Raw genomic sequence first — 22,792 nt, forward strand, 5'->3', positions numbered from 1 at the left:
GGCAATTGACAACAAGAACGACTTGCAAGGATTTCAAAGTGCCTTCCACCATTCACCCTTGGGACTCTGGGGACCAGGACAGACAAATAATTAAATAAACATAAATAAATAAATAAATAAATGAAAGAAGGAAATGACCTTAAAGGCAATATTGCCATCATAGATTTTCATCTGTCTAGTCACGACAGATAAAGAATGACTTTTCTTGACTTTAATGTTATTTAAATTTGCATTTCTAGGGGCCCGGGAACGGGGCCCAGGAATGGTGTTTTCATTTGGACTGCTCCTTTTAGAACTATGTATTGATCCCAAGTGACTGGGGCCTGGAATCACTGGGTTAGCTGGACTACAAGAATTCAGCATCATAAATGAATACTGTCTGTTGTTCCACTCCTCCCAACAAACCATGGAAATATTGGCATAAAGTCAGATACTTTTAAAGAAAACTCACCATTGGGATCCTTCGCATTTGATCGCTACTGTGTGGTTGTTTTTATTTCAGTTTTTCTGGGCACTTATTTCTTCAAGTCCTGAAGGTCCTGAGAAAGATCTATACGGCTACTTGCTTTTAAATAAAATAAAAATTAATAATAATAATAAACAAAAACAAAAACAAACAAACAAAAAAACAAAAACACCTCATCTCACTAGGTGACCTTGTCATCTGACTTTAAGAAACATAACTATTATTGAAAAATATGTGATAAAATCATGGGCTACCAATAACTAATTGAAAACAAACCTGAACTATGCTTTCTTCAGAATTCTAATGAATTCCCTCAGTACTTTGCAATAGGAATCTCAGTTCTAGATCAAATTGCCATTCTTACATATCCTCACAGATTTAACATTAAACCCTCATTTGGCTGCTTCTAATAAACCTCTTGCTTTTCAGGACTATTAGAAACCTAGTGACCTGCCCTACTGCTAAATGCTTAGCATAGTTTATTCTGTTCCTGCATGATGTAAGTTGTTTAGTCATTTGTTCTTTATTTAGGAGGTTGATTACTACAAGTGCCATACAACAGCCAGTAAGATGAACCAAAAGCAACACCATGAAAAATGGGTATTATTTGCAGACTTTTTAAGGACAGTACAAAAGAACACTTGCATACAAGCAATGGGCATCATCTTATCACTTAAAATGCAATATATTAAATACAAGATTAGAACACAAAACCTACAAAACATTCAGCACAGTGCTTCTTCCCAGCAATTCACTGGGCCCCAGTGCTATTGACTTGCCATTTCATGAAACTGAGTTATTTAGCACTCGCAGTAGGTTAAGTGAGAACAGAAAGTGCAAAAGTGGTTCACTAACAAAAAGCCCATTCACTCTATTGAGCAGAAGTTCAGCTCCTTAATTTGAAATAGCTCAAATACAGAATTCTACCAAAAAGCAAAACCTGACCTGACTCCCTTAAACAGCTGATGTATTACTGCAAATTGTCATGTAAAAGTCCTATATAACCTGAGCCAATGTCCAAACTCACTCATGGTGCAATTCCTTTGACTTCAGTGGAGTTGTGCTGGCAACCACCTCAGCTGTACTTGGACCGGTGCCATTACTTATGCAAGGCTGTGCTGTGTGTCTTCTCTTGATAAATGCCAGCCCTGTAGAGCTCTCAAAAATAAAGAAAAAACATTCTTCAGAAATCACAACATGACGAGAAATGCAGATACACAAACTGCAACAGAGCAGATAAACAAGAATTTACAGCTGTGCTGTATCCAAGCACTTTGCCAAAGTCTTTTCTTGTATTTTAAAGAAAGATTTTAAAGTCATAAATAGCATAAGCTTCTTTCTAGTAAATGAACTACAATGTGAATCTTTCATCTCTGCTTTGAACCATAATTTTTCAATTAAAAATAGAAGAGGGGGGAAACAGATACTGACTGTCTTCAGAAGTAGAGCCCCTAGCTCAGAGCTTAACACACTTCAAGTCCTTCAGGTGTAGGACTTGAAAATATACTGTTCAAACTTTAAATTTTGAAATATTTACCGCTGCTGTGTTAGGTATGGAGTAAAGCAAAGCTTAGTCTCAGAAAGATGTGGTTATCAGTTTATGTTCAGGTAAGATGTCCATCAATTATAGTAACTAAGGGCTTTAGAAAGCCTTTAAATATAAACAGGAAGGCTCTGACATACTATTGTATTTAATTGGTGTGAATGATATCCATAAACTTGTAAGGCAGTAGAAGGTAGTAAACAGCACTTAAAAAAAAACATGCTCTAGCACCAGACTCTCAAAAACTGACCAACACATGTCAGCAGACAGTGTAGCTGATCTGTACATGCAGATTCCTCCAGCAGCTCTATGAACTCCACATTTCTCAATTTCCATTTGCTGGAGCATTTTTCAAAACAATTCAGTCTGATGTATGTGTATGCATATGTTTATATTGCTATTATTATATTATTATTTTACTATATATACAAATATGTATATATATCTTACATATATGTTTATAGATAATATCCGTTAAGTTCCCCCTCCTTTTTTTTTTTTTTAACAAAAAATCATTTTATAAAAATTAGATGCTAGCTGGGATCAATGAAGACATACATGTTGTTTTTTGCCTGCTTAAAGACAAATGTTAGCCTTGTACACTAAAATGTGCAATGAAGCTCTCATGCCTTCCTGACACAGCCGTCTGCTCTTTGCGATAACTGAAAATATACAAGGGATGTTTTTTGGTTTTATTATTTTAAAAAAATGCCCAAAGATAATGTAAATAGCTGTATATGCACTATTGCTTAATAACTCCTAAAATAGCTGGGTGAAGTATATTAGTAGTCTGCTAAGACAATGTTGTTACAGTAAATTAGCACCAACCATTCTTTGAGGATATCTGAACTTGAATTTCAAAGGGATGAGAAAGAATTAAAGTAAATAATTGCTAAAATTCAGTGCCACTAAATGCCCCCCCTCCTATCAGGCAGTACTGAGGACTCCCTCCCCTCATCCTACCCTTCTCCAGGTTGAACGGGCCCAGCTCTTGCAGGGCTCACTATTGGCCCTCTGGGTCAGGCAGAACTGGGAGCAGGGCTTCTCAAGGAAAAATGAGGCAAGAGCAGAGGGTGCTCACAAGGTGGGCAGGGTGCGGCCCTGTGGTCTCTGAACAGGATCAGTCTGTTGACAGTGACAAGGTGCTTTAATAGCCTGGTAAACATTGGACAAGAAAATGTAATGAGTCAGGTCGAGCATCAGTTTGGGAAGTGCAGCAACCATGTTAGGCCAGCAGGACCAGGGGCTGGGTACATACACAGGCACAGTCACTTCCATGGCACAACGTGGGTGAATTCCTCAGCTGAAATGGTGACCTGGGCCAAGCACAGAGGGTATTATGGGTATTAAGCCCCCAGTGGAGCTTGTTGAGTAAATTAAGGCCTATGGCCATTCCCAGGGTCCACACACCTGGAGGGACACCATAGTGATGAGCCTTCAGTTTGATTTCGTACAATCAAAAAGGTTACAATCCTTTAGGTTACAATCTGGTGGTCTAGTTAGCTGTATCTAAACCAATCCAAGCCATATTTTGAAGTGCTTGAAGCCTCAAAATAACTGCAGAAATTGTTAATCAGTACTTATGTAATAAAGAATGATAACATATGGCTTTTTTTTTTTTTTTTTTATTCTTTCCGAAAGATTTAGTTAGCTAAATCATCAAAATTTGAACATTGTCTGACAGAGAGATCCCGTAAAATGACAGAGATCCTGTAGATGTCAGACACCTTTTAGCAAGAATATATTTATTATCACAATGTACTTACTTTGCTACCAGATGGAAGATTTAGGCAGGGAATAACAAACTTAATTTCATGAGCTGATGTGACACTAAGTTGCTTCTTCCTATTTAAAAGAATAAAGGAGAAGATGGTATATTTAGCTAAAGAGCAAATGAGCATTTGTGATTTTATGCAGTTAAAGCACAAGTCCCTGTATCCTTTTCTTCCATTTCCATAATGCCATCCTTCATGAGATTCTCCATCTAAAATCTGGTTATGTATCACTCCCTTAATACAAGCCTGATATCAATACAATATGATCATCTCGCTTTCTTGATATTTTGTAGGATGTGAAAGGGAATAGAAAAGTACCCTAATGTTGCTACTGCAAAGTCAGTATTTTAATATTTTATTTTATTTTGTTTTATTTTATTTTATTTATTTTTGATGCTCTTCTCAAAATCTCTAGGTAGCCAAAATGGTGACAAATTACAGATGTGGTCAGCAGTAACGTAATGTGACCCAGAGCTAGTTAAGAACATCACAAGAAGATGACAGACCAAAAATCCACTGCACATCCCACAAAGCTACTGAAAGCAGCTCTTCAAAAATAAGTATTAGCTTAGGAATTGGGCTTTAGGAACTGTGAGCTTACAGCAGACAGCCTGAGCTAAGAAGCTTTGCTCATTCTCCCAGCATCTAGTTCTCCTGTCTGGCACTCGCATCGCACCATACTCTCTTCCTTTAGCTTCCTTCCAATTGCTTCAGCTCTAGCAATATGCAGCTATTATAAAAACAGATTTGTTTATTTTACCTCCTTTCTACTAAGCTCCTGGAGTGCTGCCTTGCTGTGAATATTTCAGACAGGTTTGCTGTTCCCATTATGTCAAATATGTGCACATTATTCTTCTCTGTCTTCTGGCAGACAAGAGTGCACATCTGCCTTAAACATTTTTTCTTTTTCTTTTTTTTTTTTTTTTTTTCCCAGTGGCAATCAAGGCATTCATATGTGAATGGTGTCAGATACACCACCCTAGCAAGTGAGCTGCTCTTCTGCCTGCTCAGTGCTATCCATCTATGGTAGCATTCTACTCTATAATCACACAAGCTTTTCTACTGTATGTATTTCTAAGCAGACTACCAAAATAGTGTGTGTGTGTTTTATTATTTTTGTTTTGTTTTGTTTTGTTTTTTAACCTTTCCAGCAATTTTCAAAGTAGCAGTTTAATACATCTTTCAGAATTTGCCCAAATATGGCTTCTATTTTTGATCACTATATTGATGGTGTTTAGTTTAGAAACATGGTACGGATATGAGTCTTCCAGGTCAGTAAATCTGGTCCCCTGCTACTGTAAACAAGGATGTCATACAATTCTGCTCATCAAAGTATCAAATTTCATTCTGCATAGATTTTAATCTTTTTTAATCCCTCATTACCCCTGAAAGACATATGTGAACCTTGTATCATCATCTCAGAGCCACTGAAAAATTCATGCTGCTTGCACTCAGTTCTCTGGTTTCATTCCTCTCTCTTGTTTCCCTTTCTTTACTTCTAAGTGATATACTATAGGATTTTCAGCCTCTAAGAAAGAGACTCCTTCCAAATCACGTCTCCTCTTCCATTTTACAATTCACCCTCTATGATTGCAGAAGGCCATCCCAAACGAAGTCTTCTCCACAGACATGCAGAATGATATTAATACCAGCCTAATTCTTTGGAAGTAATTTGCCTGATGCTTTTGACTTTTCCATGGTCACAGCTTAGTGTAACTGGTTTTTGTGTGTGCTATAGCTACAGTCAGGCTACAAAACCCAGTTCTAATGAGACAATGAAGTCTATACCAGTTCAGTATCCAAAGCTGAGGAGCTACTGTAGACAACTGCTGCTGAATAGATTTTATTAGCACCTGGGATGACTGAGAAATATGCATTGATGCTGTAAAAAATAATTTGTAACACAATATGGTTGTCACATATTAAGGTTCTTAAATTCCATGGCAGCAGGTGAAGAGTTAAGAAATGTTAGATTATGAAGTTCAACAGCAATACGAGTTCAAAAACATAATACAAAAAGCACCAAAACAAATTTAAAAAAAAAAAAAAAACACACAAAACAAAACACAGAATACTGTTAACTTTAGACAGATGTCTGTCAAGTGGGCTGTGTAAAGCAAATTGGTTTCAGCCCAACTCTCACCTGAAAAAACATCTTCATACTATAAATTTGCACAGAACGGTGATTTCAGAAGAGACAAAGATTGAATAGATGTTTTGTGCCACATCTTTCATGCCTATAGGCAACACTTCTTGGACAAGGTTGATGTATTTTGTTAAGAAGTAAAGACAAGGGTGTTTATCTTCCCTCCTTGTATCCAGCTGTTTTCTGGACAGGAGCAAACAGAGATGAAACACTTTCCAGACAGAAGTTAGTCGGGTGAACTGATTTGCTTCAAGTTCTTTTTATATGCTTATATCTCAGACTAGGTTACAGAAAGATATACACATTTTTCAAAATTAAGGCTGCTATTGAAGTGTCATGTGAAAATTTTACCATTTACATGCAAGATAGCCTAGCATACAGGGACACGGGGGGAGAAGACAGAAGGGTTTAAGTATATGAACACAAAATAAAATTGTAAAAAGCTCATTTACCTTTTACAGAGGCTAAACCTCAAGTATTGGCTACCCATTTTTTTTTTAATTTTATTTTATTTATTTTTATTCTTGAAACACTATTTCATACGTATTACTTATTTAGATGTATACTCATATCTGAGTCTGAAACTCAGATATGCATATCTTAGTCTCACAAGGTGTTTTTAAATAAGAATTAAATTAATATTTCATTGTCAGAACATCTGATTTAGTTGTTTGCTAACATTCTGTGTTTTATACCTCTCCATGCACAGAATTAAAATGCATAAGAAGGGTTGAAAGAAATTCAAAGGTTATTCAGGCCCTTACAAACATCACTCACAAGAGTTCCATTTACATTCATAAGGAGACTGTTACTTTTCCAGTTTTCATCCTGTTTTCCCAATAATATTCCTCACCTAGTAGAAAATATTATGAAAGAGGTACAAAAACATTTTACTGTTTAAATGTACCATTTTGCTGCATAGTCTGTTTATTTTCCTTTTATTCTTTCTTTACTTTCAAAAGAAGATCACAAATATTGCATAAACCTTTGGTTTAACTTCATAATAATTGATATGAAACATTCAGGATGCTAGCATGGGAAACAAGAAGATAATGGGTAGTTAGCAACAGTGGTGCAAGGTTAGGACCAGAAAGCATCTGAAAAGTAGGCAAGGTGCATAGAATCTTAACTAAGAGTGAAAAACCTAAAGCAGAAATGCAGTCTTCATGTTGAAATAGATTAAAAAAAAAAAAAAAAAAAGATACAATAAATCTGCAGCATTATAAGAGCTGTACAAGAGAGAAGATGAGTCCGCAGAAAGGTGAGTCTACAACTATGCCGAAATGCATAAAACACAGCATATACTGTGTCTACCTGAAAAATAAATGCCTGTTAACAATAGTGGGACTTACATGAAAAAGAAAATAAAATAAGATTATATCTGGTAACTGAATTTAGGGAAAAAAAAAAAAAAAAAAAAAGTGACCTAAGGCCAAAACAAACAAACAAACAAAACAACAGGAATTAATATGTTGACAAGGCTGTTACTCAAATTTGATTGTCTCATCCCTGGTCTGTAAAAGAAAGCCAGCATTAACAATAAAAGTTACTTGCACAATGAATGGCAAAGTTATATGCAAACTTCAAGGTGAACTTTTTGAATTACAACGATTGTAAGGAGCTGCAGCAAGTTGATCTGCCAAGCCTATTAGTATTCATCAATCCCTGTGTGAGCAACTTCCCTTTTGTACTGTGATTTCAAACTTTTACAGCTCCTCGAATGATTTTATTCACTGTTCTTATTACTTTTTTTTTTTTTTTTTTTTTTTTTTTTTTTTTTTAATGGATAAAATAAATCGCAAAATAAAGGACACAATCTAAACAAAAGTGAGCTTTCAGTCTCCTCACTAAGAATTGCATGGCATTATTCCTAAAGCCTCTTTGGAGAGTTAGAAAACAAAAATTGTCAACATCCAAGAACATGCTTACGTTTTCTTCAGATTACAGAATAGAGGAGGTTTTCTTCAGATTACAGTCTAGAGGAGAGTACATTGGTCAGTCTGAATAAAGCATCCTACAATCTCAGGAAAAGAAATTTCATGTGTAACAAATGCCAACTATTAATACATGAAGCATAATTTAACTCCCTTGACACAAAATAAAATAAAAAAATAATAATCTATTTGCAACTTTCTTTTATAATGAATTGTTATTAATTTACATGCTTCTACAATTCTTTAGTTTGTTTTTTGTTATAAATCGCTGTTGACAAGAATACAAGAAAACAATGTAAAGATGCAATGCAATCTTTTCAGATGCTGTTGTATTACTGAATGGAGCAACAATTCACAGATTATGAGATAGCAGAATGTTCCTGTTCCAGCTATATAGAAGCTTTATCAAGGATTTTGGAAAACATGGGTTTAAACCTTAAAATATTTACTGACAAAAAGAGGGACAAAAGTCAATACGCATTCCTTTTACTGTGACATCCAGTTTGGGCTGAACAATGACCATGTCAAATATCTGCTATTTTACTAACTGTATTTTCAGATTTCTGAGTGTAGTGAATGTTGCTAAGCATTGGTCTTGAAGACATTTCTGTACTCTGAAAAAGACTTATTGTGCCTGAGGAGACTTTGGAGGTAGGCTGTATCTAAACACAGGCCATGCAGTAGGTTTGGGCAGGGCCAAATTTGGTTTGGATTTGATTTTGCTCTTTCCCACATTGATGATGACCTAGTGCTTGTTATAAATCAAGTCTGTGGGATTAAGCTACCTGCACACAGTTAGTAAAAAGATGCATGGGCTGTAGATTCTTTATTATCTTTGGATAACCTGAGAACATTAAGGACTGGCAGAAATATCTATTTCACTACTTAGGCATATTTAATTCAGTTTAAGTGGTATACCTTTGTCTTTAATTCCTGCTGCAATTCATTACTTCCAATCATGGAGTGTAATAACCTATTGTGCCAATTATACTTATTTCATTTCTCTGCAATTCATCATTTTTATTTGATTTCAGGTGTAAAATTAAAAGTACCAACCAACAAAATTACTTAGGACTATAATGACCTAGTACAATGAGGCCATTCATCATCAGTCCCAAGTTTTATTCTGCATAGTTTCTACAAATAGTTTCAATTAATAGCTTAACACAAGTACCGCTGTAAAACATACATTAAACACAGTGCTGCTGTGGTTGGACTGCTGAGGTTGAATTAATAACAGTTGGAAGTCCTGTATGCCACTCTGAGTCTGGATCAGAAGTAGCTCTGATTCAGTCCAGTCAGACTCATTTAGGAAAGTCTCAATCTCTACAGTCTTTATGCATAGAAGCATCTCACACAATTCAGAAGGTGTACATTGAATAACAGTGACTTCCAACATAATGTGGCTCAGTTTGGCTAGAAATGTCTGCTAGGGCATGCAGGGAGATGAGAAGAAACACTGAAGAGGGGGAAAATGTTGACACCAATCATTAGATATTCTTTCGTAGTAGATTTCTACCATTGCATAAAAAATTTTAATTTACATTTCTTTATAATCAGGGAGGAGAGAGATATCCATAAGCAAGACAATAACCTTAAATATAGAATTATCTGCAGAGTAGAACAAAAAAAACATTGCCCTGATATTTTTATAACCAACTCATGTTTCTACTTTGTTATTTTTGGCAGCAATCTGGTTTCTTAAATTACTCCTGTTACCAGTTCCCCACAGAACGAGATTCCTCATTCACAGCACAGATGAAGTATTTATTATCCTTTACTGACAATATACACATAATTAATATATAGAAGCCCCAAATAAGAGATATCAAAGACAAGCTGTGACACGCAACAATGTACATGCATTACATTTCCCAATATCCAAACTGTGTGTTAAATATTTGAGCATTACACTGCTGAAAGGAAGAATCTGATCTGTGCTAATTGTGCAACTTCTCTTGTGAGATGCCATTCCTAGATGTAGGCCAGCTAAATTATATCTCTATTCACTCACAAACGCACCTACCACATGTCATAAAATAGGTGTTATTTTATAAATAAAATCTCTTTTGCAATAGCATTCTCTTCTAATAAATGTCTCAAAGCATTACATAAGAAACTATATCAAGTGCTTCTCTTTATGCCTCTCTGTAGATAAATTACTTAACATTACACTAAGGCATTAGCAAAGAACACATTTTAATTGCAATTGCTAACTAAAAAATACACCAGCTTTTTCTTAAAGATATTTAACACTTTCTGCAGAAACACTTCAGTTTGTGTCAAATGCCACATAGCATCAAGAAGTCCACCAACAAGCACATCAGATGCACAAAACATTTCTGTACTGACATGTAGCAGCTAGCTTAGTAAATCATGAATTAAGATTTTGCAACTTTACTAACATTTTCCTCATGTACTGAAAGACACTAGACAGAACAAGGCATACTGACCTGTCACCTTTTATTATGATGGCTATGAATTTGGACTGTGGTTGATTTAACATATAATATTCCATTTTTGTATAGGCTGTTCTGTCTCTTTTTAGTGACGTGAAAGAATACAGTCTTAGTGAAAGCACTTTGCTGCATAAAGATCAGGTTTTATATGCACATGTAACTGGTACACTTGGCCAGGATTATTTAGTTAGTTAGTTAGTTTTCTTCAGACAAAAAGAGAAAGAAAAATTAAAACAAAAAGAAAAACAACAAAAAAAAAACAATAACAACACTTTTCTCAAACTTTTAGTCATGACCTATCAGCTTCAGTCGAACTGTTATGATATCAGATAGAACAAGTAAATTCAGATGGCCAAACAAGAGGAGAAATGGGAGAGGGGCTGGGATGCACAGAGTAGTCAAATTCAACAGTTTTCCCACCTCCATGTATTTATTTGCATAATTCAAGAGTAAGAATCTTTATCTCTTACCTCCAAGGAGAGTGAATTGCTGTGAAACAATTCTCTATTCCGGGAGGTATTCACACTTTTTTAAGGAAAAAAGAAAGAAAAAGAAATCAAGAGCTAACTCTTCTATCCCAGTACAGAGTGCACACAGATACACAGATCCCAGCATGTACAAATATATTTCTTGTCTTCTGACCAGGGAAAGTAATTCTGAGTAGTATGATTAACTATTTCTAAAATATACATAGTAATAATACTGTGTAGGTCACACTCATGTATTCTGCTGAAAATAAACCTGTTCTATTGACACACAGATTGTGCTAGAAAGACAGCCTGACAGCATCCACTTATTTGTAACATGCCTATTCCCATTATTTTGATCGAAATGAGCAGTTTAGCTTTTTGTGTGCATGACCCTTAGGTCAGCATATCACAGTTTGCAAAGCACAATGGACGTGCTAGGGCTTGTAATATCAATGTATCAAGTGTCAGCATTTCACTGCAGTCATCTCTTATCAGCACTGTTTTCCCTTGTGTTCTCATCCAGAACATTTTTTGGCTTTATACATATGTTTGCATCACAGACTTGGAAGTTTCTAGTGATGCATGCTCAATGATAAAGAGAAATAAATAACCAAGAGATTTGTAGCTGGTTTTGTGGATTTGATTAAACAAATGGGGAAAAATCAAATTATTTAGAAGGATCATGAAAGAAATCCACAACTTGAACATTCCATTTACTTATGTGAAAATGCAGTACAAACACACTGACATAGTATTCCTTTTGCTTTGGTCAAACAACATCAACTCGTGAGACAAACCTGGAGTAAATGAGCAGAAACCTTACTTTTCAACAAGCCTTAAGACTAATTACTTCAAGCAACTTACACTATAAAAGTGTATGCACTAGTTTGTATATTGGTATATCCTCTGTCTTTCTGAGATCTCTGCAATTGTGAAAGAAATATGTTTGAGTAGCTAGATTGGCTAAAAAGAAGAATTAGGCACTGGGATGTCACCACAGGGTTTGTTGGCTGACCCAGGATAACTGGCTGGAAATTTGGGGAAGCAGAATGCACCCACAAGATTGCCTCTCCTGGATGAGGCAAGTTCAGGCTCTGGGCCTGAACTTGAGAGGGCGAAAAACCAATTGCATTTGCAGCCTGAAATCTTTCCCTCAGCATAGATCCCATCATATTTTACCCATAAGGAAGAAAATACATAAGCAATACTTTGTTTGAAAATAACACCACATATGCAAAAAACTTGCTTTATCTCTAAAAGATGATCTGTGTCAACAATTGAAAAACGTATCAAGAAACTCGGATTTTCTGATATACATTTTCCTGTATGATTCTTAAGAAACCGCACATTCACTTGGTACAAAGAAATGCATGGAGGAAGAGGACATGATATCTATGGAATGGCCCTATGATGAGTTTCACCATCTTGTTTTATGAGCAGGAGTGGATTGGGTCTATCTTTAACTGGAGTTCATAACTATTGCTCAGATGTAGTAACAACCAAACAAGCTCACCTGCAACATTGACAATCTCACAAGCAGGCTATCACAACTACATGAATCCATTTTAAAATACATTTAACTCTGGTGCTAGCTATAAATACACACTGTACATTTTTATCTGAGGTCAAATATCTCTGTGATTTTGTTTGTGTAGCTGTTGATATGGTTATAGTATTAGAAGACTCTCTGAAAGCATATTGCTAATGCACCACCCAGATACACATTGAAATGAAAATCAATACTAAAAGCTGGTGTTAGTTTTCAGTGGAGAGTATTAGCATTATCACTGATCTATCACTGATTTGAAGTAAGACTGTCATATTGAAACAATGTTCATCTAAAGTAAACAAATTTGTATAACTTTATTTGTGAAGCATATTGAGATATCAGCCCTGGAGTTGAAACCATCATTTGAACTGGTACAAAAAGATACCGGTAGCATTTCTTTCTCAACTTTATTCTATTGGGCTATCCTAAACTAAAAGCCACTAGATGAAGCTTTTAGCATATTTATTTAGACTTTTATACAGAGGAGTTCATCAGGCAACAAGAGTTAACAACAACAACAACAAAGTGTGTTTTAACTGTGGATTTTGTTGCAACAAAGCTGAGCTTTCCTAGGCCATTCTATAAGTTACTTATAATATTCTACTATTAAAAAATAAATTATAAGTAACAATGGTGTCTGTGAACATCATCCTTTTAAAATTCTGCTCTTCAAATATCTCTAAACTCAAGAAATGTTTGATGTAATTTCTAAGTTTGAGGGTGTCCTGGTTTCAGTTAGCACAGAATTAATTTTCTTCCTAGTAGCTGGTGGAATGCTATGTTTTGGCTTAGAATGAGAAGAGTGCTGATAACACCCCGATGCTTTAATTGTTGCAGAGCAGTGCTTATACTAAGCCAAGGACATCTCAGCCTTTGCTCTGTCCTGCCAACGGGCAGGCTGGGGGGTGCAGTAAGAGCTGGGAGGGGACAGACCCAGGACAGGTGACCCAAACTAGCCAAAGGGGTATTCCATACCATCTGACGTCATGCTAAACAATATATAGGGGTGGCTAGCCGGGGGGAGGGGGCCGGACTGCTCGGGGTTAGGCTGGGCATCGGTCAGCGGGTGGTGAGCAATTGCATTGTGCATCACTTGTTTGTACATACTATTATTACTTTCGTATTGTCACCATTGTATCATCATTATTATTATTGTTATTATTATTTTTGTTATTTTTTTTTCCTGTCTTATTAAACTGTCTTTATCTCAACTCACGGGCTTCACTTTCCATTTCTCTCCCCCGTCCCAGAGAGGGAGGGGGGAGGGTGAGCGAACGGCTGCGTGGTGTTTAGCTGCCGGTCGGGTTAAACCACGACAGAGGGTTAATGCCTTCCCCAGGAGACAGCAAAAAAACTCATAACAGCCCTCAATCTGTACACCCCTTATCTGTGGTGGTACGTTTTTGTGCACAGTACAGATGAATCTTGCTTATCAGAAAAGCCTTCACAAAACAAAGGAAGTGTATACAATTATCCATAAACCAATGAAAACATATTATAAATTTGCAGCACTTGGAAGCACTTACGAATAATAACAGACTACAAAAATTAACCATAAGTTTGCAAGCTCCTGAAGACTCAACTTCTATTCAAAGAGCATTGGAAACAAAGGGAATTTACCCGCATCCACTAAAGGTCACTTTGCATTTCATTTCTTTCATGCAACTTGTTCTAGATTTGCACGACTACTTTCAGTATCTGTAATACATGTTACTCTTGCAAAGGCAAGAGCAATCACAGGTAATGTTTCAGGAAGCTGACTGATGGCTGTAGACAACAAGGAGCCAAATGCCTGTTCCTCAGAGTACATGTATTTCTAAGTGTGTTGAAGGCACTGTAGACTTTTCACTTTTCCTAAACGCAATAAATGTAGGTTAATGTAGGAGTGATGATATTGGAGCTGATGAACTAATGTCTGTCTAGTATGTAAAATCATAATTAAAAAAGAAGCATGTATTGAAGGCAAAAAGAAGTGGTAAGAATAGAAGACAAAATTTCCAAGCATTTAAGTAGGTGTGTAAAAAATAAAAATAAAAAAGAAGCACTTCAAAAGCACCTCCACTGTTTCTAGTTATTAGTGAAGGTGTGATGATGGTGGAAAGCAGCATTCAAAGAAGTCAGCATAACAGAAAATTTGGTGAAAAGCAGATGTACTTATGCAAGTAAAATCACAATGTATAGAAGCTGCATTGCTCTCTGAGATAAAACTATTCAGTGGTATGGCAATTGCAATATAGCCGTTTGAGGCACTTGATGTTATCATTTGTGTTTTTTTGTGTGTGTGTGTGGTATTTTTTGTAGCAGGCACAGAGTGTTCGTTTAGCTATTTAAACGTCTTAGTAATGCAAATATTTTTGTGTGAAGTGAGAAACATAGTATGTTTTAAGAAATTGATTATTTCATTTTTAAGAGTTTTTCAAGCTTTTGTCAGACTGGTGTTATCTACCTGCTCTTATCCAGTATCATTTCTTCAAAGATAAAAAGGATGGAAAAAATGGTCATATAACTTGACTGAGAGCACACTTGTGATAAACAGAAAATAGCTGCAGTGACGCATAAGCCACATGAAGATGGTCAAATGCTGTGGTTAATGAATAGCTGTCTCAAAGTTTAATAAAGTGTTTGGGGAGTGCACAATTTTAAATTACAGAATCCAAGATAACATTTGTGCTGTGGTCTGGTTATTGGAATCAGAGAGCCTTTCTGCATTAGCAAGATTGTCCATTTCTTTATTGTCATCTACTTCAGATGACTGAGCAGTGAAATAGATTTGAAAAGTATTCCTGACTTCTTTGTAGGCATATTTTCTTATAGGATATACTGTTTGAAAATAGTGGTATTATACTCTGATGTCTAAGGAAATACGTGATGCTAGGGCTCTGGCTTTCTAATGAAGAGGGCTGGTGAAGAATTTTCTACTGGGTTGTGTTGTATACTGTCCAAAACTCTGGAGAGGAAAATGTCTTACTCCACACTTCTGTCACAAATGAGAAACATTCCTCAGTGTCACTGCTTCTTTACCATATTCTCTGAATGCTGCCTGCTAGTTTTGAGGTACTTCTGCCAGGGTCCTTGTGACTCGGAACAAATATTAAGTCTTATATCTTAAATGTTACTCCAGTAACATTTTTATTTAAACCATACTTTTTAATAAAAACGAACAGTTGCACAGATATCAAGTGGTGTATAAGTACAGTCAAGCACAAGTAACTGGGGAAAAAAAAAAAAGAAAAAAAGAATAAGCATCCAGCCCATCTTGGTGACTCATGCTCACGTAAAATGATGGTGCAATGACCCCAGTTGCTTCTGAAAAGGTGTTTGCAATGTTTTTGACTGCAATGGAATCAGGTGCCAAGAAAAACATTAACCAAAAGTTCCAGTTACCTTCAGGAAAGTAATCCAAAGTGCTTATTAGACAAGATCACAGCTTATTAGTTTGATGTTATTTTCCCCCAAAAAAATAAATGTAAAATTCTGGCTGAGGTTGAACTCCACTCAATTCATTTCACAGCTGGGATTTGAAAGAGCACCAATGACTTGAATGTGCTTGGCCGGTCAAGACCAGACCAATCCCCTGGCCTGAAATTACTGAAAGAAATGCACTCCCTGGATTTTTCCAGGTAAGCTTTTCAGAGTTAAACACATGGGTCTAGAAAGGTGAATCCAGAGGACTCATCCTCTGTTTCATAAACATTATTCTTGTTTCCTCAGTCAGATATTTACAGGATGTAAGAGTAGTCAGCATGATGTGCTGCTTCAGGTAGTCTTCAAAAAAACATTTCAAGCTCTTCCAGTTTGCTGCTTTTTAGCAATTTTAACGCAGAAAAGGATAATAAACAATACTGTGAATAACCATAACAGATACCCTGATAGCTGTTATGCCAAAATTAACGTGATTGATTAGATAGTAATTTGCACATTGTGGGAAAAATATTGCAAATATTGTTCCAAGGAGAAAAGAAAAAGATTTGTTCAAAGACATTGTAGTGTCCTCAAGGAAAAAAAAAAAAAAAAAAAAAGGCAACAACTTGGTAAAAACTTGGGTAACACAAGCTTGTGTTAAACAAGATTTTTGTTTGTTTGTTTTTGTTTTCTGAAGAAAAAAGTAAACATTTTTAAACATGAATAGTTTGCTTTGTAAGCATTTGATGGTAAGCTGAGAAAGTAGTGGAAATTCTGATAAAAATCAGTAGTTGGTAAAGAAGCAAGACAGAACAGACAACTGTTAATACCATTTATAACCTTCAGTGTTTCATTAAAATAATAAATGTATAGAAAATTTGAAATAATGGGGACAGAAAACAGCTCTAATTAACTGAACACAGAGACTAGATTTTGCTTTTCTTCTTCTGATTTAGGTTTAACATTACTGATTTCAGGGTTGCTAACTATAAGGTAAGGTTGTGGACAACTGTTTTTATTAGAATTGTAAATTTTCTATACACACACTTGGAAGAGGATCAAGATCGTATTCTATAAATATATCAGACTCTTTACACTATTCAAGTATGTAATCCAACTATATTTTGTGTGTTGATATTTCTGGCTACTTGGCTATTTTTAGAAAACTGGTTCTTCATTGTTACTGACTTGAGCTGTGTGCAATAAACCAAGGACAGACTGGAATCAAGAGCCAACAATATTCAATTCATTGAGCCTGTGGTAACACACTTTTCTTCTTCTCTCTGCATTTTCCCACCTTAAATGCAACCACTGCTGACAGCTGAGAAGATTCACATTTTCCTAGTATCTTGAAAACAATATATAAGTGCTATGTGATTATTAATATAATGTCAGAGAAAATATCTTTGACCTTTAAATATTTATAGCTAGGGAGACAGACTTGGTGAGCCAGAGATAGCACACATTGATGGGACCAGCTGGAAGAAATAGGCATGCGTTGAAGCTCAAAAACTCTCCAACAGATCTGATGAGCAAAAATTTCCAGCAAAACAGAGGGTACACACAGGTGCTGTTCACCTATTTTAGTTTTTCTGCTTTTCCTCTGATCTGATGAGGCCAAGAGCAGGTGTTTTTTAAATGTTTTTCTGGTTTGTTTGTTTGTTTTTGCAGATAGTCTAATAAGAGATATTAACTGTTCCTGTGTAGTGGATTCTGTTACATCTTCAGGCCATTATCACAGCTACAAAATAACTGACTGTTACATATTCATCATCTGCATGAGTCTGATTAGAAATTCAAGTGGAGATGCCTAGAAATCAACAAAGGATAAACAAAAAGATAGATGACTGTGTGTATTTCCAAAGTGTAATTCCAAAACAGATGCACCAACTTAACGTCCTGTGTCTAAAACAGTTTTGATTAAACACTGAGAAACCAATCCTATCCACTAGCAAATAGCAGATAAAGTCCTTAAGTTAACTCTGCATTTTCTGAAAGCTTTGTTTGTTTTGTTTTGTTGCTGGGTTTTGTTAGCTTGTTTATGGTTTTTGTTTTAACAGTAAACCTCAGTCCTCTTTTGATAAGGTAATATAGCTACTTTATATTAGACTTAAAAAAAAAAGAAAAAAAAAAAGAAAAAAAAAAAAGAAATTATACTGTGTAATTTGTAAAAATCTCTCTTAGGTATATATACTATCGTACCCTATTGTATCCTATTCTATCTGGAGAAAGCAACCAATTCATCTTAAACATTCCTTCCAGCATTCTGAATCCACAACACTGGCTTTTCAATGATTCCTTTGAAAATTGTTTGTAACAAATATTTAAGGCATTTTCTCAGCAAGAGGATGTTCCACTTATTTTTCCTACCCTCTCTTATTTTATGAAAAGGATGAGCTTGCATCACAGGAGGAAATGATGTGCCTGTCTGTGGCTTTTTTTTTTTTTTTTTTTTTTTTCCCTTTCTGCCACACTCACTATTTGTTCTCTCATTGATTTATTCTACTGGAGGGCAAACATATTGTGCACAGCTACTTGTGATGCTGTGCCACTGAGATATTTGCTTCTGAGCATGTTATAAAATTGTTGATACTGCCCTAAGGGTCAATGCTTGCCCTCCAAGGAGAAACCTTTCTGAATTTCAGGCCAGTTATGTCTGATTTCCTTAAAATTTCACAAGACCATCATCTGTTTACTACACTCTTTCTCTTGATTTACTGCAGGTGGTGGACTACTTCAGATGCCACCTATAAGGTCAAGTTGATTTATATGTGGAGCCTAAGTATACTAAGTAAGAGAATTTCTGTGACTGTTCTTGTTTTTAGACTATTTTTACACATACAGGTATAAAAATGTATATACATATTTATGTATATTTTTATGTTGGTGCATAATTTTTTTTTAAACTATGAGAACAACTTGTCTTTTGAGCAGCACCTGTGTACTGTAGTGCTTTATTTGAAACAGTTGGGTTGGTGTTTTTCAACTTCCTGTATGCATTTTGTTGCAGAAAATTGTATAGCAGCTGCTACATCAGTAATGTTTCTACTCAAGGAGAAAAAGTATTCTAGTCTGCATTATCTAAACAAGCACTTTCCATAAACCATAAGATTAATAAAAAATTAGATTAAAGTCTTGAGAGATGAAAAGCTCTAGTAACTATTTCCAATGGTTAACACTTACCCCTTTAACCCACATCTGGAAAAAAAGAAAGTATTTGAAAGCACAGAGCTTTCAGAATTTCACTATGCTTGTGTTTATTTCCTCAAAATGGTAGCTTTGTGCTCCCAGTACAAATACTGCACTGGGATCCTGGGCCATTGCTGAGATTTCTGGATATTAATGAAATACAAACAGCCAGGGAAGTGGCAAGAGAAGAGATTTGCATCCATAAACTGGTAGAGGCACATAATGAACATCTTACAATGCTTACCATAAAATAAAGAATTGAAAAACACAAAAAATTGCTTTATACTATCAATATATTTCCTTCGTAGAAGTGAGCACTGTGAATCATGAAGGCTGGTGTTATTAAAGAAATGATCTAATAAACTAGTGGAGATAATTTAGGGTCTTAAAAGAAAGCTCTCAGCAAAGCTACTAATTTGCATGCTGAGTGCAGCACCATAGTAGAAATGAGAGATGTAAGAAAGGGAACATGACATGGCTAGGGAAAAGGTGTTAAAATTTTAGGGCTTAACTGTATGCTAAGCTTTAGAAAAGGAGCTGGGAAGCTGGAGGAGGGGAAAAAAAAAAAAAAAAAAAAAAAAAAAAGAAATAATTTTGAAAGCTTTCACTTCATATTCCTACAACACAGTTCTGAAATGTCTAGCCAGTTAGAGAATGTCTGCCCTGAAAATGGGTTACTGTAATTTCAGCATGAGAGGACAGCAAAAGGGAGGGCAGGAGACAGAAGTAGGCAAGGCATGTAGAAACATATTTGTATTCTGCTTTTGAGTCTGTGCTGCTGGCAGTTCTCCTGTTGCTTCACTCTCTGCATTACCTCTTGCTGGGACTGAGCTGCCTGTTTGCCTGTGTCTTCTGTTGCTCTCATTTGTGTTGCCAGTGCACAGGTCAGAACACTTCATCTGTTCTGCCATGCTCTTGGATTCATAAGTCCTCCCCAGAGTGATAGGTGGGCCAGGACATTCAGCAGGATGCCAATAATAGGTTATGACTGAGTTGTCTGAGATTTGTGGATAGGTATACTTCAAATATAGTTTAAGGAGCAACTGGTAGCTTACTTAGATACAATAATTTAGGAACATGCAGCAAATATGGAGATGATTTTCCTGTGCCACAACTAAGAGAAAAAAACTTTGATAGAATATCACTGAAAAAAACATGCATAGAAAGAAAAAGAGGACTTCTGTCATTTCTAAAGATATTTTTTCTTTGAAAAGGTGAGAATTTCTGCCTTGTATCTTCCTCCTTAGAAGCCCAGACCAAACTTCAGTAAGCTATTGGTACTGCCAATAATACTAATTAAGCTATGATTCAAGCAGGAAGGGGATTACTCAATTTTAAATTCTGTCTCACGTTGGTATCTGACTTTATTATGTGAGACAACATCTTTCTGTAATGTATATTAGCATATTTCCCCTGGCTTATGTGGAATTATATCCAATCCATCTATAGATCTGATCTGAAAAAGTGGTAAAAGAGTAAAGCAAGAGAAACAATAAAATAAGAGAGAATTAATGAGACTATAATCATAAGGAAACATGCTATTCAGAAAGTGCAGTCACTATCTCAGCATAATACCTATCCCTATCACAATCTGGCGTTGTGAAGCTCTTTGCTCTGTGGTAGTTAAGGGTCATCCAAGGATCCACACAGGAAAGTGACTTAAATTTCTGATTAGATTAGGCCTCATGCTCATCAGAAGCATCTCTTTCCTAATAGAATTTGTCTGTAACACAGCCTAAGAGGGCTATTATTAAAAGATTAGGCTGCCTCCATCCTCTTGCTTAATTAATTATTCAGTGTAGAAGTGAAACTCCCTGGTCCCCAGTCTATCAATGATATAACACATTACAATATCTTATTACAGTCGGGCTGGTCAGCCTCCATGAACACCTGTGTATGAGCAAATCATTTTGCGAGCAGTTCAAGATTACAGTTGAATAATTTTCATATTAAAAACTGCACCGAGTTGACCATGAAAAACAAAAAGCCACACATTTTATTCTAATTCTTTAAGATGACAACAAAGCTTGGTCAACTTCCTTGGGAGAAGGATCTTGGACTAACACTATCCTTCTCTAGAAAATAAGCATCAGTTGAAGGGAACTTCTAACTGGAAGCTTTAAGTGAAACTTCATTTAAAAAAAAAAGGTTTATGATGTTTCCAGATGGAATTTTGCATTACAACAAAGAAAGAGCATAGGTTGGAATGAATGAGGCAGTGCATACATCTTTAGGTAGCCAGTGGCACTTAGAAGGGCATTCATGTATTAATTAGATGACACCATCCAAGTCCTGACTCTAAATAGTGCAAAGCTGGGATTTAACTCTTCATTTTCCCAGCCTCATGTGATGTTTTTTCCACTAGACTGTTGCCTTGATTTCTCACAACAAAACAAAAGGCCTTGGCTTCCTCGTGATTTAGCATGAGGACATTTTTGAAAACTTGCATATTTTCATCAGGTTGGCAGGCCTTTCACTCTGGCTTCCTAGCCAACATGTTTTGTTGGGAAAGAGCAGACATGGAGAAATGAGAATCTCTAACTGCTCAGTTTCAACTTGTGGTGAACACAAAGCTACATACTGTGTCAAATGAAGGAAAAAGTCTTGTTTCTATGAGGACTGGCCTAATTTTATTCTAATTACTCAAGTGTATTTTCTGGAGTACTCACGGATGAAACATGAATAAGTACTAGAAGAAAACTAAAAAAGTAATCTCCTTTAACATGGGGCTTTATTTACCTTCTGGGGTTCTGAATTTTGGCAACCAGACCAACATTTTTAGCCACATACATATAACACTAAGATGAAAATGCTTTCAATACTGTGCTGTAAAAATGGGAGCTTGAACTTTAAAAGAAGATACTTGATGGATGGAGAGAGGGGTGAAGGAATGGATTAAACACCACTTTATCATCAAGGTTAACAGAATGGTGCCGGTTTGGGGAATCTTTGGAAGAAAATCCTATTCTTTAAGAGACTTAATACTACCCATCAGCAATGAACTAGAAGATCATCTATCACATGTACTTTGTTACTTTTTTCTTCTCTTCCCAGAGGAAGAACTGCATTTGTCATTTGTATTTTTTTTATTTTTAAAGTTTTTATTTTGGAGAGGAGAGGCAAGGATTTGTTTTGAAAAGGTTGCTACTGCACTTTTATGAGAAAAGGAGTTGGTAAAAGAAAGCCACTAAATCAGAAAATGGGAGGGTTTAGGATGAGCTTAATCCTAAGGGAGGCCAGAGTACATCTCTGAGAATAGTCATTGCCTGACATCTTTATATGGACATTGCTCACTTCAAATTTTCAAATAATGTTATGCTTTCATAATACTTGCTCACAGCCACCAAAAAAGAAGGGGATAACTGCTTTTTTTTTTTTTTTTTCCATTGGTGTGACAGCCAGCCCCAGGTCTCAAGTTATTTCAATATTAACACACTGCTATATCAATGCCAGTAAGTAAAATATATAACAAGTTTAAGTTATTTTCTGCTGACAACTATCTCATGTGAAACTATGCATAGCTAATACATAATTATCTACATCTGACCACAGCTCCTTCTAATTCCCATACCAGCATTTTATCTGCACAGATAAGCCCTTGTGAAAAGGTTCTTCCAAGTCCAAGAAGATCTGTCAGTTTTACACAGTCTAATAAAATTTTGTATCTGGACCTGCAATCCTTCATAGGAAAGAACAACCTTAATCTTGGTGAGGCTCTTAAGTCTTTCCATTTGCCGGTTGTTTTTCTTTAGTCAAAATTATACTATTTCCCTACCTCAGAAGGTGGTTATGAAGATGATTCATTAATGTTTGAATAATCTCAGATATTCTCAGAGCAAGGTGTAAATATAGATATTTA

The 22,792-nt window shown here is 35.9% G+C and overlaps 1 long non-coding RNA gene across 3 annotated transcripts in view; it reads right to left on the reverse strand.

Annotated features, from left to right (window-relative positions):
- Nucleotides 1–235: 235 nt before the first annotated feature.
- LOC116485528 overlaps nt 236–22,792 on the reverse strand; it is a 54,462-nt gene continuing 31,905 nt past the window's right edge. Inside the window, exons 3-6 of one of the 3 annotated variants that reach the window (XR_004252886.1) lie at nt 10,794–10,848; nt 3,776–3,854; nt 1,494–1,624; nt 236–565 (exon numbers count right to left, since the gene is read on the reverse strand). This is a non-coding gene — a long non-coding RNA (uncharacterized LOC116485528). Of the gene's footprint in view, nt 566–1,493; nt 1,625–3,775; nt 3,855–5,927; nt 6,108–10,793; nt 10,849–22,792 lie in introns of those variants that run through there. The other 2 variants (XR_004252887.1, XR_004252885.1) reach the window with 2 other exon arrangements.

This window comes from Aythya fuligula, chromosome 1, assembly GCF_009819795.1.
Source record: "Aythya fuligula isolate bAytFul2 chromosome 1, bAytFul2.pri, whole genome shotgun sequence".
Lineage (NCBI taxonomy): Eukaryota > Metazoa > Chordata > Aves > Anseriformes > Anatidae > Aythya > Aythya fuligula.